The sequence below is a fragment of the Ovis aries genome, chromosome 10 (genome assembly GCF_016772045.2).
Source record: "Ovis aries strain OAR_USU_Benz2616 breed Rambouillet chromosome 10, ARS-UI_Ramb_v3.0, whole genome shotgun sequence".
In the NCBI taxonomy this organism is placed as follows: Eukaryota; Metazoa; Chordata; class Mammalia; order Artiodactyla; family Bovidae; genus Ovis; species Ovis aries.
In genome coordinates, this window is record NC_056063.1 from 25527933 (window position 1) to 25544303 (window position 16371).

Here is a 16371-nt window from a genome sequence, read left to right on the forward strand (position 1 = left end):
GAGGTGGGGAAGGGGCATAATTTCTAGTGGAGTCTTCAGTTTAGCTGTAGCTTTAGTATATCTTTCCAAGCTGCAGTTTTCTAGCACGTGACCACTGATTATATAATCAGATAAAACCAGCTCTTTGGGAAGACCAAGAACTTGTGAGTATTCCAGTGATTTGGATGTGATGCAATAAGAGACTGTGTGCCTTTGATAAAATCATTTTTAAATACTAGTTTATTTTGAAGTCAGTAAAATAAAGAATCAAAATCTAGAATGAACCTTAACATTATTGTAGTATGACTTTATAATTTTTAAAGGATTTCCAATGTGTATAATAATTTTATAAATGGAATCACAAATGTCTTCTATTTAGTGGTCCATGACTAATGTAGTTTTCAGAAAATCCAGTACTTGTGCTCATTTTCTCAGCTCGCTTCCCCTTGCTCTACTCCCAGAGAAGCAGCAGCCAGGATTACTCCTCACAGCATAGGAAATTGGGGGGTTCTTCAGTTGAGAAACTAAAATGCCCTTAAGAAAAGCAGTCAGTGTGTCCACCCAGAGAGTGTATCTCACAGACTTCCCAGCACAGGGAGGTTCATTGACTGAGGACCCTTGGTGTTGGGCTTCGAAGTCCATCACTGCTTTTCATCAAGACCACACCTCCCACTGTTCCTACCGCGTGGTCAGATGCAGGGGGGATACCAACGCAGATGTATTCCTGGGAAACAGTTACCCCATTGTTGGTAACTTTGCCAGACTTTGCTTAGGCGACTGCCAGCCTGGGCTGCTTCCGCTTTCTCCTGACCTCTCTTTCTCCCGTTCACGGGGGGTCACACTTGCATTACAGTTGACTGCTTTCCCAGCCCTCTCCTGCCCCTTTCCTGTTTCTTTTCACACAGGCATTTCTAATAATGTATCATTTTCACATCTAATCCCATCTTGGTGTCTGCTTCTTAGAAGACCACATCTACAGCTAGTGGTACTGGGGGTGCTATGAGACAACAGGGGTAACATGAGATTTGGGCCTGGCTCACTTACTGTGTGACAGCCAGAAGGTGCTGTCCTGATTAGTAGGTTGGCGCCAGTGGGGCCTGGCTCAGTGTGGCCATTCAGTTGCTAAGGACTTCGCCGATGGCAACCATGGAAAGTGTTCTTGTGGAGGAAAATACTGTGAAAGAAGCCATGATGCAGGCATTTGGAAAATACAGGATTATTACCAAGTTGCATTTTCATCCTTCATAAGGATAATGAGCATCTGAGAATAGTTAGCAAGCCCTTAATACCTAACAATGAGAAGCAGAGAGCCTTGGTGTGGTTTTGTCTGAAAGAGGCTGTCTATACAGCAGTGAAAGGGCAGCCACAATAGAACAGCAGGGCTGTCCAAGCAGGCCTGCTGGGAGGGGCAGGGCCCTGATGGGAAGAGCCATGGATCCTAAACCTGTGGCAGGACATCTGGATGACTGCCCACCATGACTCTATCCCTCCACCCGACTGGGTAAGCAGAGGCAGAGGCGGCCCACCTCTAGCTCTGGGAAGGGCTGGAGCACTCATAGTCCTGGAAGCTGCTGCACAGGCCTCTCGCCAACAGGGCGACCATCTGCCCCCTCTGGAGCTGTCCCCACCTCTTCTCCTGGCTGCCAAGACAATCAGCGAGGGTGTTGTTCAACATCTATAATTTTTAAAATTAAAAAGCTAAGAACAGAGGAGTGGAGGCTGAGGACAGTTAGCCTAGTGAAAAGCATGAGTCTCTCCTTATTTCCCAGAGCTGAACCAATTTTTAGATCCAGAAATCACCGACCAAAGAAGCGGCTGGGTTGCTAGAAGGAAGGACCCTGCAGTAGCAGTCCAAGTACGTATCTTGACAGTATCTCCAGTCTGCTCCTCGAGACCTCTAACCACGTGCCCAAGTGGCTGTACACTGCAGGAAAGGAAATAACCAGGATGGGGGTCTAAGCCTGAAGTCCAAATCACAGTGGGCCATGTGCCCACAGACTCACCTAACCCCACAGTGATGATTTTCTCAGTCCCTGAATACCTAATGAAATACATGTACTTGGCAGTTGAAGTTAACCTTCCAGCATGCCCTCATCTCTGAAGTAAAAGCTATCATGGTGCAGAAAACCAAATAGAAATGTGGGAAATGGTGCCTTCCCCTACCCAGGCCAAAATTGCCAAACAAAAATAATTACTTATCCCAGGGAAGACAGCAGAGGGCTTAACATAGCTCTGTTTAATTTGCCAGTCTGACCTCTGCAAACCCTGGGTGTATCTTAGAGAAAGACTGTAGGTTACTGCAGACTCAACCAGTTAGTAGCCCCATCTGTTTTGCCAGGTGTGGTATCACTGCTCGAGCAGACTAGCAGTCCTTCAGTGTAGGGTGTGCAGCCACTGCTTGGAGAGTATACTCTCCATTCTGACTAGAAAAGGGAGTCAAGACCAATTTGTGGCTTCTGGTTTCAGTTCCAGTTATGTATAGTGCTTGGAAGTCATCGATCTTGTCACCACAACAGCAGCAAAGATGGGTAACCTGAAAATCAGTGACTCTTCTTTACTCATTAAAAAACTGAATTTGCAGAGCAAATTCCCACCCTGAAATCTGTATAAACAGACAAATCCAGACAGGCATTGAGATCTGCTTAGCCTAGTATACAAACTGATAGGAACACTTAAATGGTAATTGTGATGCATTACTGGAGGAAGTATAGGCGCATCTATTATGAAAGTTGGAGACTTAACACCCCCTGTCAGTAATTGATAAATCAAAAAGGCAGAAAAATCAATAAAGATACTCAGTAGCTTATCTGAATAGCACTATCAGTCAACTCAATCTGTTGACATTTATAGAATGTTCCATCCCACTACAGCAGAATACAGATTCTCCTCAAGCTTGGGTGTAACATTCACCAGTGTAAAGCACATTCTAGGCACCCTATTAGACTCTGAGCTTCATGAGGTTAGGGTCTGAGTTTGTCAGTCTCACTGTGGAATCCCCCGCACAATGCCTGACACACAGGAGGTACTTGGTGAATATTTTTTTTGCATAAAGGAATCAGATCATCATGGGAATAGCACCAAGATACAGTCTTAACACAGAGAAAGCAGATGAAAAATATTTAAGCCTCAAAGATTAAAACTGCAAACCCACACTGACAAATAACAGAAATCATCCTTTTATTGTAGAAACACCCACTTGATTAATATTCCTAAACCCCTGCTTTCATCATATCACTTCTTTAATAACTTTCGATAGCTCTGGTGTTTCGACTCCTGAACCTAGCATCCTAAGCCTTCTCTAACCAGGACCTTCCCCAGTTATCTTACCTTGCCTCTTATTAATTGCTCAGATATTTTGCTTCAGCTCTTGAATTTATCTATTTCCTATCTACATTTCTTGTATGAGCTTCTAGAGTTTTGGACCGTATCTCATTCATATCTCATTAATATGAAAATAATTTGTGTTCCATTTGTTTGTTTGTAAATTAATTTCTTTCAGTATTTCAAGTGCATTTTTTCCATTGACTCAGTATTAAAAATGATTAGATTCTATTTACATCTCTAAAAATGTATTAACAAATTATGTAAGTGAAGCGTCTTACTACAGAAAGCCAAGCTGGGAATCCTTGGAGCAAGGGTCTATGTAGCAAAAATTTGGACTACATCCATCACTCCCTGATTGTCCCTTCAAAAACTCTTATTTTGGAACATTGGTTTACTTCATAAGGGTTTAATTTTCTACAGAGAACTCAGTGCATTTATGCTCTTCTACTGATAGGGCTTTCATTGATTTTCTTCTGGAGCAAGTTTGTGTTTGGAGGCATGTATGTATGTGTGCATGCTCAGTCGTGTCCATCTCTTGCGACCCCATGGACTGCAGCCCGCCAGGCTCCTCTGTCCATGGGGTTTTCCAGGCAGGACTATTGGAGTGGGCTGCCATTTCCTCCTCCAGGGGGTCTTCCAATCCAGGGATCGAACCCGAGTCTCCTGCAATCCAGGTGGATGCTTTGCCGCTGAGCCACCAGGGAAGCCTGTATTTAGGGGTGGGGGGTTGAAAACCACTTAGGACACCAGTGCATAAGTTTTGAAGACAAGTAATGGCTGTCTGAGGAACACCACTGACCATGTTTAACAGAGGTAGTCAGCAAACAGTGGAGAATCGCCACTTCCAAAGGATTTGTTTCAGCATCACTGCTATTTTTAGATGCTAGAACTTGTCCTGTTACAGCTGACCTAATTATTCCCATTAATACAATTTGTTTACACTTCTAATAATTATCAGCAAGTATCTAAGGGAAAATCAGTAAGTTTTTAGAGAATGAGCTGAATTTCAGGAGGTGGGTATGAGCTCTAAAGTAACTTGCAGTTTTGCTTTGTGGCGATTTAAATCAGCCGCTTCCATTTTTATTTGAACGTTTCTTTTAATAGATTCAGTGACCCAGATCATGACCAGCAAGAGCTGTGTAGAATTCGACTTGGAGATTTTTAAATTTAATGTGTCAGAATATGAGAAATAATGGGAGTTATTGGGAAAGATCAGTTATTAGTTTAGGAATTAACATTCTAAACCCAATCTGTGTAATGCATTATTGTTCTGGTGCTTGGCTAACCCTTTTCTCCTCTATGCTGTTCACCTATTTGTGGTGATGGGTTGATGTCGTGGTTTCCAGAACTATTCTACTCTGCCATATTTTCACAGTTCCCTTGATTATCAACTTTACTGCCTGTTCTTTTTATTTATTTATTTATGGCTGTCCTGGGTCTTCATTGCTGTGTGGGCTTCCCCTAGCTGCACCAAGTGGGAGCTTCTGTTGTTGTGGAGCATGGGCTCCTGAGGGCCCTGGCTTCAGTAGCTGCGGCACGTGGGCTCCACAGTTGCGGATCCGGGGTTCTCGAGCACAGGCTCAGTAGTTGTGGCACAAAGGCTTAGCTGCTCCATGGCACGTGGGATCTTCCCAGAGCAGGGATCAAACCCATGTCTCCTGCATTTGCAGGCAGATTCTCTACCACTGAGCCACCAGGAAAACCCTTACTGCCTGTTCTAACACTGTACTTTAGTTACCCTGATAGCAATTGTATGAATACACACATATAGTAATCATTTAGTGTGTATTGTCTTTGGAGTCAGATTACCTGGATTCTAGCTCTACCATTTACTAGCTCTGTGTCTTTGGGCAAGTTATTTAAGCTCTATCAGATGCAGTTTTCTCAACAGTAAAATGAATCTATTAGTCATCTCCATGGCTGTAATAAGGATTAAATAATCTGTGGAAAGCATTTAGCACAGTACATGTATTATTGCTGAAAAGGTACGTATTATAGACTTTTGAAGTCACAGAATGATATGGAATAGAAGGAATTTGCCAACAAAGAAATTGGTGGTCCTAATATTATTTAAAATGTGAGTGCATGTAAAAATACTGTTTATACTTTCAGAAATCCTTAAATGCGTTACTTAAACAATTAGAGAAAAAAGGAATCTTGAAAATCAAGTGAAAGACTATGCACTGAGACTGGAACAAGAGTCAAAGGTTTGTTTTTATTCTATGCTAAGAAATCCCTTTGGAACTGCCATGATTTTTGGTATGTTATTAAAAACATACTATATAATTTTCCAGTATACTTACAAAACTATTTTGTATACTATTTTTTAAAAATAAAGACATAACTTAGCAGTGGTCTTGCTGTATTGTAAATCTTCTTTGATACCAGTTTCTTTACTTTTATATCTTTCACATAAGCTTGCCACAGGACCAACAATGAGCGCCGTACACACCTTGCTAAAATGTCTCAGGTAACTTTTGTTTCTTTACCTTCAGTTTTTAAGAGGTACTATAAATTATGTTTTTCACTTTTCTAGGTTTTTTGATTGGTTTGGTTTAGTAGAGAAGCAGCTGTTGGAATTAAAGGAGAAAAAGTACCAAGTTTCTTTATATGGAAGGTGAAAAAGAAAATGATAACTTTTATAAAAAGGTAAAAATAAGATATATGTTTCCCAAATTAAGATTATATTTTGTGTACTTGTTTCTTTAGTTGTTCCTTTAGTTTGATTTGTAATTACTAGAATTCAAACAAGTAGCTCTCACTCCTCTGTCATGAAAGTCAAGGCATTACTGCTATTGCTAGAAAGTGTGTACTTACAAGCGGCAGGACAGGGAAGTGATCAATGAATTATGAAAGACACTGCACATACTTTCCACAGTTTTTCATTTCCTTTTCCATTTTATTTATGATGTTGTTGGTATATAGAGTTTTTGTTTAGATGTTGTCAGAGCTATCTTTTATTTATGGCTTCTTATGTCATATTTTAAAAGACTATCTTTGTCTCAGAATTTCATAACATTCATCACATCTCTTTAGTACTTATATGGCTTAGTATTTGATATTTAGATATTTAATCCTTATTAACTATTTTGATATATGTTTTCAGGTTAGGATGCAAATTCAGTTTTCAATGTGCATCATTTGAATGGAAGTGTCCAAAGAGGGGTAGGATGTATGAATCTAAGAGAAAAAAATAAAAGATCAGGATTGAAGCAATGGATTTAGAACTTATTAGCATATAGATAGTAAATGACCCATGTGAATGAATCAGATGCATCAGGGAGCATACACAGGGTGAAGAGATAGTCTGAGATACAGCCCTGAAGAGTTTCAGCAGTGATAGCCAGGGAAGAAGAGCCAAAAAGAGGGTCAGTGTCCTCAAGACACAGGTACATGAGACACTGAGGTAGAGGACCTTGAGGACTGGTTTTGACATAAAAGTAATCAGCTGACCACTGATTTGGTGTTTCCAGAGGCTCAATGAAGGGACTGCAAGGAAGGGAGTTAGTTTTGGGAATTGGAATCGAGAATGGGATGCACAGAACAACTTGAGAATGAAAGTCAGGGTGAGGGGTAAAGGCAAGCTTGGACTTCTAGTGCCAATGAAGGTAAGTAAGAAATTGAGACAAAATTATGGTCTCTTACCCATGAAATGGACAGTCAGTCCACCTTGTTTAGTCCTGGATGCTTGGCTAGAAGCCCTGCTTCCTCCTGCTGCACCGGCATCCAGGGGCCCTTCCTCAGACCACACACTCTATCTTCTCAGAATATGCTGTTTCGCCTACATTCCAGTTCTGCCTCCTTCAAGGTGTAGCAAAATGCCCTCTTCTTTATGAGTCCATGATATGATGAGAGGTCACAGACTTTGGAGTCACTGCAAACTGGACTCGAATCCCAGATTTGTACCTACTGCGGTGTGACCTTTGGGGGCCTCAATTTCTTTCCTCCTCTGTAAACGGGAAGTAGTTGGAGTATCCTGCCGGGGATTTGTGAGGGTCTGGAGATATGATGTATATAAAGTGCTGAGTGAAATGCCTGGCACATAATTGGTTCTAAATTCCAATAAACAGTGAATATTATTTTCCTGTTTTTCTTTCTGATCTCCCTAGCCCCTCCCTCTGTGACATGGGCATCAGCATTTCTACTTGCCTTAGCCATCCTCCTTTAGCTTTGTTTATCTGAAAAAAAAAAAATCATTTGGGTGGAATAACTCCTACTCTGATTATACAGGATCACTGAAATACAATCAAAGCCTATTTTAACAGCTTCCCAGGAAGATGTTAATCCTGTTTCCCTGTATAAATGTTAATAAGGATTTTTCACTCCAGAGTGAATTGTTAATCTTTATAGTCAAGATCGTTCTGACTATGTGGATACTATAGTGACTGGAAAGGTCAATGAATGATTTGCCATTCTTTCCGTGCTGAATACATAAATAATTGATTCTTCAGTAGATAACTAGAGCTGTTTGCTGAGTCTGCTATTTATATTTCTGCTGGCTTCACAGTTTTGGCTGAAACTGAGTTTCCACATCTTAGGATTCTTCCAATTTACACGGTATATGGACAGTAGGGACATTGCTTTTTAAGAATATACAGGCAATCTAGCCAATATTTTATAGTAACTATACAGTATAAAGCAAAATGAAGTGAAAGTATTAGTCATTCAGTTGTGTCTGACTCTTTGCAACCCCATGGACTGTAGGTTGCCCGGCTCCTCTGTCCATGGAATTCTCCAGGCAAGAATACTGGAGTGGGTTGCCATTCCCTTCTCCAGGGAATCTTCCTGACCCAGGGATCAAACCCAGGTCTCTTGCATTGCAGGCAGGTTCTTTACCATCTGAGCCACCAGAGAAGCCCCCAAAATGCAGTATAACCTCTAAAAATTGTCAATCACTGTATTGTACACCAGTACAAGAAAGAAAGGAGAAAAAAAGATATACAGGCATACCTAGGAGATACTGCAGGTTCGATTCCTGACCATCACAATAAAGTAAAACAAATATTACAATAAAGTGAGTCACATGAATTTTTTGGTTTCTAGTCCATATTAAATTTTTTTTACACTGTAATGTACAACAGCATTATATCTAAAATACGGTATCCATACCTGGTTAGGAAAGAGTTAGTTGAGAATTGACTATTCCTTAGGACTTCCCTGGTGGCTCAGATGGTAGTGTCTGTTTACATTGCAGGAGACCCACGTTCAATCCCTGGGTTGGGAAGATCCCCTGGAGAAGGAAATGCCAATCCACTCCAGTACTGTTGCTAGAAAATACCATGGACAGAGGAGCCTGGTAGGCTACAGTCCATGGGGTCGCAAAGAGTCGGACATGACTGAGTGACTTCACTTGCACACTTTCACTTTCACTTATCTCTGAAAGCAATCAAGAAATAAGAGGATAAATGTTCGACTATTTGTATATCAGATCTCTGGCTCCTACCAAGTTTCTCAAAGGAAACAGATGGATCAACTGCATAAAATGAAAGAGAATCTAGTGAAAATGTAAGTCTAGATCTTTCCTTTCTAATTAATTACATTCAAATATGAATGGTACTCACGAAACAGGTGTCCATTATATTTTGGAAACTTTAACTTTTATAGCAACAGTGTAAAATAGCAGATGGTAAGATAACTTAGAGAAGTTTGTATTCTCCATTTACTATTTATATATATCTGGTAGGTTCCAGGAATATTGTTCATCATCAAACATGATATTATTTTCTAAGCTAAAATGATACTGTTCCCAAGTAGAGCTTAGAACTACACCATTAACAACAAATCCAATTTAATGATCTGCCTTAACCTTTTAGTTGTACTACTGTGGGTGAGAATTCCTTAGATGAAATGGAGTAGCCTTCATAGTCAACAAAAGAGTCGGAAATGCAGTACTTGGATGCAATCTCAAAAATGACAGAATGATCTCTGTTCATTTCCAAGGCAAACCATTCAGTATCATGGTAATCCAAGTCTATGCCCTGTCCAGTAATGCTGAAGAAGCTGAAGTTGAATGGTTCTATGAAGACCTACAAGACCTTTTAGAACTAACACCCCCAAAAGATACCCCTTTCATTATAGGGGACTGGAATGCAAAAGTAGGAAGTCAAGAAACACCTGGGGTAACAGGCAAATTTGGCCCTGGAGTACAGAATGAAGCAGGGCAAAGGCTCATAGAGTTTTGCCAAGAGAATGCACTGGTCATAGCAAACACCCTCTTCCAACAACACAAGAGAAGACTGTACACATGGACATCACCAGATGGTCAACACTGAAATCAGATTGATTATATTCTTTGCAGTCAAAGATGGAGAAGCTCTATACAGTCAGCAAAAACAAGACTGGGAACTGACTGTGGCTCAGGTCGTGAGCTCCTTATTGCCAAATTCAGACTTAAATTGAAGAAAGTAGGAAAAACCACTAGACCATTCAGGTATGACCTAAATAAAATCCCTTACTATTATACAGGGAAAGTGGGAAATAGATTTAAGGGACTAGACCTGATAGAGTGACTGATGAACTATGGATGGAGGTTCGTGACATTGTATGGGAGACAGGGATCAAGACCATCCTCAAGAAAAAGAAATGCAAAAAAGCAAAATGGCTGTTTGAGGAGGTCTTAAAAATAGCTGTGAAAAGAAGAGAAGAGAAAAACAAAGGAGAAAAGGAAAGATATACCCATTTAAATGCAGAGTTCCAAAGAATAGCAAGGAGAGATAAGAAAGCCGTCCTCAATGATCAGTGCAAAGAAATAGAGGAAAACAATAGAATGGGAAAGACTAGCGATCTCTTCAAGGAAATTAGATATACCAAGGGAACATTTCATGCTAAGATGGGCTCGATAAAGGACAGAAATGGTATGGACCTAAAAGAAGCAGAAAATACTAAGAAGAGGTGGCAAGAATACACAGAAGTACTGTACCAAAAAGATCTTCACGACCCAGATGATCACGATAGTGTGATCACTCACCAGACATCCTGGAATGTGAAGTCAAGTGGGCCTTAGGAAGCATCACTATGAACAAAACTAGTGGAGATGATGGAATTCCAGTTGAGCTATTTCGAATCTTAAAAGATGATGCTGTAAAAGTGCTGCACTCAATATGCCAGCAAATTTGGAAAACTCAGCAGTGCCCACAGGACTGGAAAAGGTCAGTTTTCATTCCAATCCCAAAGAAAGGCAATGCCAAAGAATGCTCAAACTCCTGCACAATTGCACTCATCTCACACGCTAGCAAAGTAATGCTCAAAATTTTCCAAGCCAGGCTTCAACAGAACACAAACCATGAACTTCCAGATGTTCAAGTTGGTTTTAGAAAAGGCAGAAGAACCAGAGATCAAATTGCCAACATCCGATGGATCATGGAAAAAGCAAGAGAGTTCCAGAAAACATCTATTTCTGCTTTATTGACTATGCCAAAGCCTTTGACTGTGTGGATCACCACAAACTGTGGACAATTCTGAAAGAGATGGGAATACCAGACCACCTGACCTCCCTCTTGAGGAATCTGTATGCAGGTCAGGAAGCAACAGTTAGAACTGGACATGGAACAACAGACTGGGTTCCAAATAGGAAAAGGAGTACGTCAAGGCTGTATATTGTCATCCTGCTTATTTAACTTATATACAGGGTACATCATGAGAAACGTTGGGCTGGATGAAGCAGAAGCTGGAATCAAGATTGCCGGGATAAATGTCAAGATATGCAGATGACACCATCCTTATGGCAGAAAGTGAAGAAGAACTAAAGAGGCTCTTGATGAAACTGAAAGAGGAGAGTGAAAAAGTTGACTTAAAACTCAACATTGAGAAAACTAAGATCATGGCCTCCAGTTCCATCACTTCATGGCAAATAGATGGGGAAACAGTAGAAACAGTGGCAGACTTTATTTTTTTGAGCTCCAAAATCACTGCAGATGGTGACTGCAGCCATGAAATTAAAAGACGCTTACTCCTTGGAAGGAAAGTTATGACCAACCTACACAGCATATCAAAAAGCAGAGACATGACTTTGCCAACAAAGGTCCATCTAGTCAAGGCTATGGTTTTTCCAGTAGTCATGTATGGATGTGAGAGTTGGACTATAAAGAAACCTGAGTGCAGAAGAATTGATGCTTTTGAACTGTGGTGTTGGAAAAGACTTGAGAATCCCTTGGACTGCAAAGAGATCCAACCAGTCCATCCTAAAGGAGATCAGTCCTGAGTATTCATTCATTGGATGGACTGATGTTGAAGCTGAAACTCCAATACTTTGGCCACGTGATGCAAAGAACTGATTCATTAGAAAAGACCCTGATGCTGGGAAAGACTGAAGGTGGGAGGAGAAGGGGATGACAGAGGATGAGATGGTTGAATGGCATCACCGACTCAATGGACATGAGTTTGGGTAAACTCCAGGAGTTGGCCATCTACAGGGAGGCCTGGAGTGCTATAGTCCATGGGGTCACAGAGAATCGGACATGACTGAGTGACTGAACTGAAGTGAACCTTTTAGTGAGCAAGTATGGACACTGAAATAAATGTAGGCATCAATGCAGTTTAAACTATGTGTTCGTATGTGAGTAAAAATAATTTAGGATGAATAAAGAACAGAGGAATATTTTAGGAGTTTAGGAGGTTATATCTACACATGCTTTTCTCTGGTCCGGTACTAAGTGCAGAAGAATTACTCAGGCAATTCTTGTCTTCTATAACCTTATCTCATGCAGATAATATATTCATATATAACAACAGTATTAAAATTATAAGCAAAGATATAAATTATCTATAGATCAGAATTCTTTTCAAACACAGGCACTCAAAGTGCACGTAGTATAATGGGTTTCTTTGGTGGAAATTCATAGAATAGCAATGTTCTGTTCAGTATTTGGCTAGATGGATAAGAATTATTTATTCTTCCTTGAGTAATCATAAATACTTGAAGTATACAAGATAATGAATAATCAATGGAAATACAATGGAGTTAAAGGATTTAAGTAAATTGTAGAAAAGGACTTCCTTCTGAAAAATGCTGTACTTCTGTGTTGAGAGGACCCCAAGACGACTCCTGTGTTCAGTGGTTCACTAGAACGACTCACAGGACTCAGCATCTATTTGTGCACACAGCTAAGATTTATTACAGTAAAAGAATACAAGCAAAACCATCAAAAGAAAGAGGTGTGAGGTGAAGTTTGGAGGGAACCAGGCACAAGCTTCTGAAAGTTCCCCCAGTGAAGTTTCACAGAAACAGTCCTTCCAGCAATGAGCTGTGAAGGTTGATTCCAGGGGCCCACATTAGATATTTAGTGCCCATATATTTGCTGGCCATTTGTATATCTTTTTTGGAGAAATAGCTGTTCAAGTCCTTTGCCCATTTTAAAAAGCTTGTTTGTGTTATTTTTGTTGCATTATAAGAGTTCTTTATATTTCTGGTTATTGGACCTAATCAGATAAATGATTTGCAGATATTTTCTCCTATTTATTGTTTTTTTTTTTCCCATTCTTGATGATGTTCTTTGAGAAGACAGTTTTGATTTTGATGAAGTCCAATTGATACTGGCTTCCTAGGATTTATTTTCTTAGTTGCTTGTGTTTCAGATATCATATCTAATAAATCATTGCCTAATCTGAGAACGTACAAATTTATACATATTTTCATCTAAGAGTTTTATAGTGTTAGCTCTTTTTCAATCCATTTTGAGTTAATATTTGTAGAGGATGTGAAATATATCTAATTTTAGTCTTTTGCATGTATCTATTCAATTATTCTAGCATCATTTGCTGAAAAGACTATTCTTACTGAGTTGATTGCCTTGGCATCCTTTTAAAAATTAGCCATAAACATATAAATTTATTTCTAGGCTCTCAGATCTATTCCACTGATCTGTAAGTCTGTCCTTATGCCAGTACCATTCTGTCTTGATGACTGTAACTTTTCATAAAGTTTTTAAATCAATGAGTGAGTCCTTTAACTTTAATCTTTTTCAAGATTGTTTTGGTTGTTCAGAGTCCCTTTATTTTCCATATACATTTTAGGATTAGTTTGTCAGTTTCATCATAGGAATTTCACCACAGAGCTGAGGAAAGAGTGGAGTAGGGCAAGTTAAAAAGCTACAGAGTTCAGTATTCTTACTGGATTTTGCCATGGGTGTGTGTGTGGGGGGGGGGGGTGTATGCATTAAATTCTCCAAGATTGCTGCAAGCCTTTGGTTAATTTCTAGAGTTCTAAAAACTTGCTTCTGAACATTTTTTTTTTTTGTAAATTGTCTCTTTTTTTTAAGGAGGAAATTATTTTGGGGGGGTCCCTATTCGGTCATTTTAGCTGACATTACTCCCTGAGTAAAATATTTTTAAGCACCTGCAGGGAATTAAAGATGGCTCTTACTTTATCAAGTGAGCACATGGGGAAGTTGTCCTTATAAAGACATATAAGTCAATGAGGGAAAGACAGTCTTGTGGAAATCCAAGAACAGGAATTCCAATATAAAACTGGATCCATAGATACTAGAAGTTGAATTCAGAGAAGCCTTAAAGATCTCAGCATATATTCATGGATCATCACTTTAGTGGTTTGTCATATTGGATAGTAATTAAAGGCACAGACTTTGAACTTTGACTTCATGGATTCAAATTCCAGATCTACTTACTTACTGTATAACCTGTTTCTGTCTTCTGTCAGAGCTAACAGAGCTAATGATAGTATCTGTATCATAGAGATTTTGTGAAGTTGATAATGAGTAAATAAATAAATAAAATTTAGAACAGTCCTTGACTCTGATTATGAGCTCTAAGAATGTTGCTATTATTATTTGTAGTATAATAGGACCACTAGTTTATTCTCTACTTCATTTTTCTTCTCATTACCAACTGCCAATTTTACTTTCTACACTTTTACATTACAGACTCTGGTATATATCATAGTTTCAGTTTTATTGTAATTTTAGGTCACACATCTTTGGCTTACTCATGGATTCTTATTTCCATCTTGTCCATGCTCTACCTCATGGATTGTATTTTCTTAGCTTTAACTCACATTTCCAGAGACAAGCATCAGATTGGTCCATCTCATCCCTCTTTGGACAAAACTTTCCACATTAGGCTACCTTATGGGCTACTTCTAGGCCTTTGGATTATTTGCCCTTGAAGGAGTTGTCTCTGTAACTTGACAAGATGATATGATATGCTGTAACATATGGCTGTTTAGGATTATACAGTAAACAGAAAATCTGCATAGAGAGATTTCTCTATGAAGGACTGTGGGCTGGGGGAACTAGGAGAACTAGGTAGTTCTCCCCATGTGACATACTAGTGTCTTTGTTGCACACAATGGTAACTGAAAAATCATGATTAATGCTTATCTTATTTCAGGGTAAGATATAATTCAGAGAATCAGAAGACAATGAATGCCATGAGAGGACCAGTAAAAAAGATTTCAAGATCAAGCCGTCTTTCAAAACTCAATCTGTGATTCCTGAACTGGATAGTTTATATTTCTTCCCTTTTTTCATTTTAATATTTAACTTGTGAAGTTAATGTTTCACATACTTTTCAGGGAATGAAATAAATAAGAAAGAGCTATCAATCTTATCTTTAGCTTTCCTTCTAGAAGTTTGTTCTTTTGTCTGTATGAAAGTAATTTTCTCAGGTGACTATAAACCATCTAATAGCATTCTTATGATTTTTAAAATATCCTAGTAAGCCTTAAGGTTGGCATCATTACACTTGCTTTTAATGATATACTCATGATCTGTTCTGATAGTAACATTGCTATTTTATTTGGATTCTAGTTAGCTGTTAGCTGAAAATGTGAGTTCATCAGAACGTTTTTGCTATTTTAGGCTATATCATGTTCAGCTTTTTAAAACTCAAGGTTTAAACAAAGCTGGAAATCAAATACATTTAAAATACATTTTAAACTTTAATTTGAACTATCATGGTGTTGTGGAAATAGCCTTCAATTAGGAATCAGCTTGGGTATAGTTACCACCCTGCTGTGAGCTTAAGAGATCTGGGGCAAATTCTTTCACCTCATCTTCATTTCCCACATCTGTAACTGAAGCAAACTATACAATTTCTAAGGTTTCTTATCATTCTAGAAAGCCAGTACTTATTCAACTGCAAATCCTGCCACTTAACACATGGCAGTTTAAGTCATTCTATAACGTGTATTAATTTATGGGGATGGCCTAGTTCTTCGGGCCATACTTTGGCCAAGTGTTCACAATACTCAAGTCTAGAGTGGAAATAGAACAGGGTATGAGAAGTGTTCTTTTAAGGCATTAAAAAAATTTACGAATTTTCTTATTTATATTTAGATTGTTTTCTTACTGTCACCTATGTCTGGAAGATACATATGATTTATTCCCCCTGCTTAATAAGTTAAATTATTGGATTTTATAGAAATCATTCAGAGGTAAGTATAGTTTCTGGTATTCTTACCTTATATCTGGTACCAAAACCTAAATTATATTCAGTATCACCAATAATGGATGCCGAATGCTTTTCTCTATTTATAGATATTCACTTTCTTTAAATTAGAATACATACATTTCATATAGACAAATAATTATTCTATGTGACTTTAAAAAGTAATGCAGGGAAACATAAAGTAACTTCCTGTAAATTATTCCAAATAGAAACCATCTGGAAATATTTTCACCCGTGTTTAAGCTAGCTACAGATATATCAGGTACCATGACTCATTTTATTAAATAATTACTAGATACTACATATTTATTTATTTACTTCTGTATACACTATTTCTAAAAAGGATTGTGTTACCTTTTACTAAATATAGAGATATATCTATAAATTGAAACAAGACCCATAAGATGAAAGACAAAAATAAAAGTTAGTTTTGCTAGATTCCCAACTAAGAAAAAGCTCTATTTTAAGCTTCCTAGTAATCAGCACAAAGAAAGAGTGAATTACACACCTCTCTCTCTTTTTTTTTTTTAATGGAAGGGAAAAACAAGTTGAGAAAAAGTTATACTTAATTCTGAGCTCTGAAGATAATTTGTCAATGTGAAGCTTTATACAAAGTTGCAATTATTTACTGAAATAATCAGTATAAAATTTATACTTTGGGGTCTT

The 16371-nt window shown here is 38.6% G+C and overlaps 1 long non-coding RNA gene across 1 annotated transcript; it reads left to right on the top strand.

The window, feature by feature from the left end:
• The first annotated feature begins 2912 nt into the window (after positions 1-2912).
• Positions 2913-14860, top strand: LOC132657249 (uncharacterized). The gene is made up of 2 exons (XR_009595120.1): positions 2913-5952; positions 14647-14860. It is a non-coding gene; the product is annotated as an uncharacterized LOC132657249 (long non-coding RNA).
• The last annotated feature ends 1511 nt before the right edge of the window (positions 14861-16371 follow it).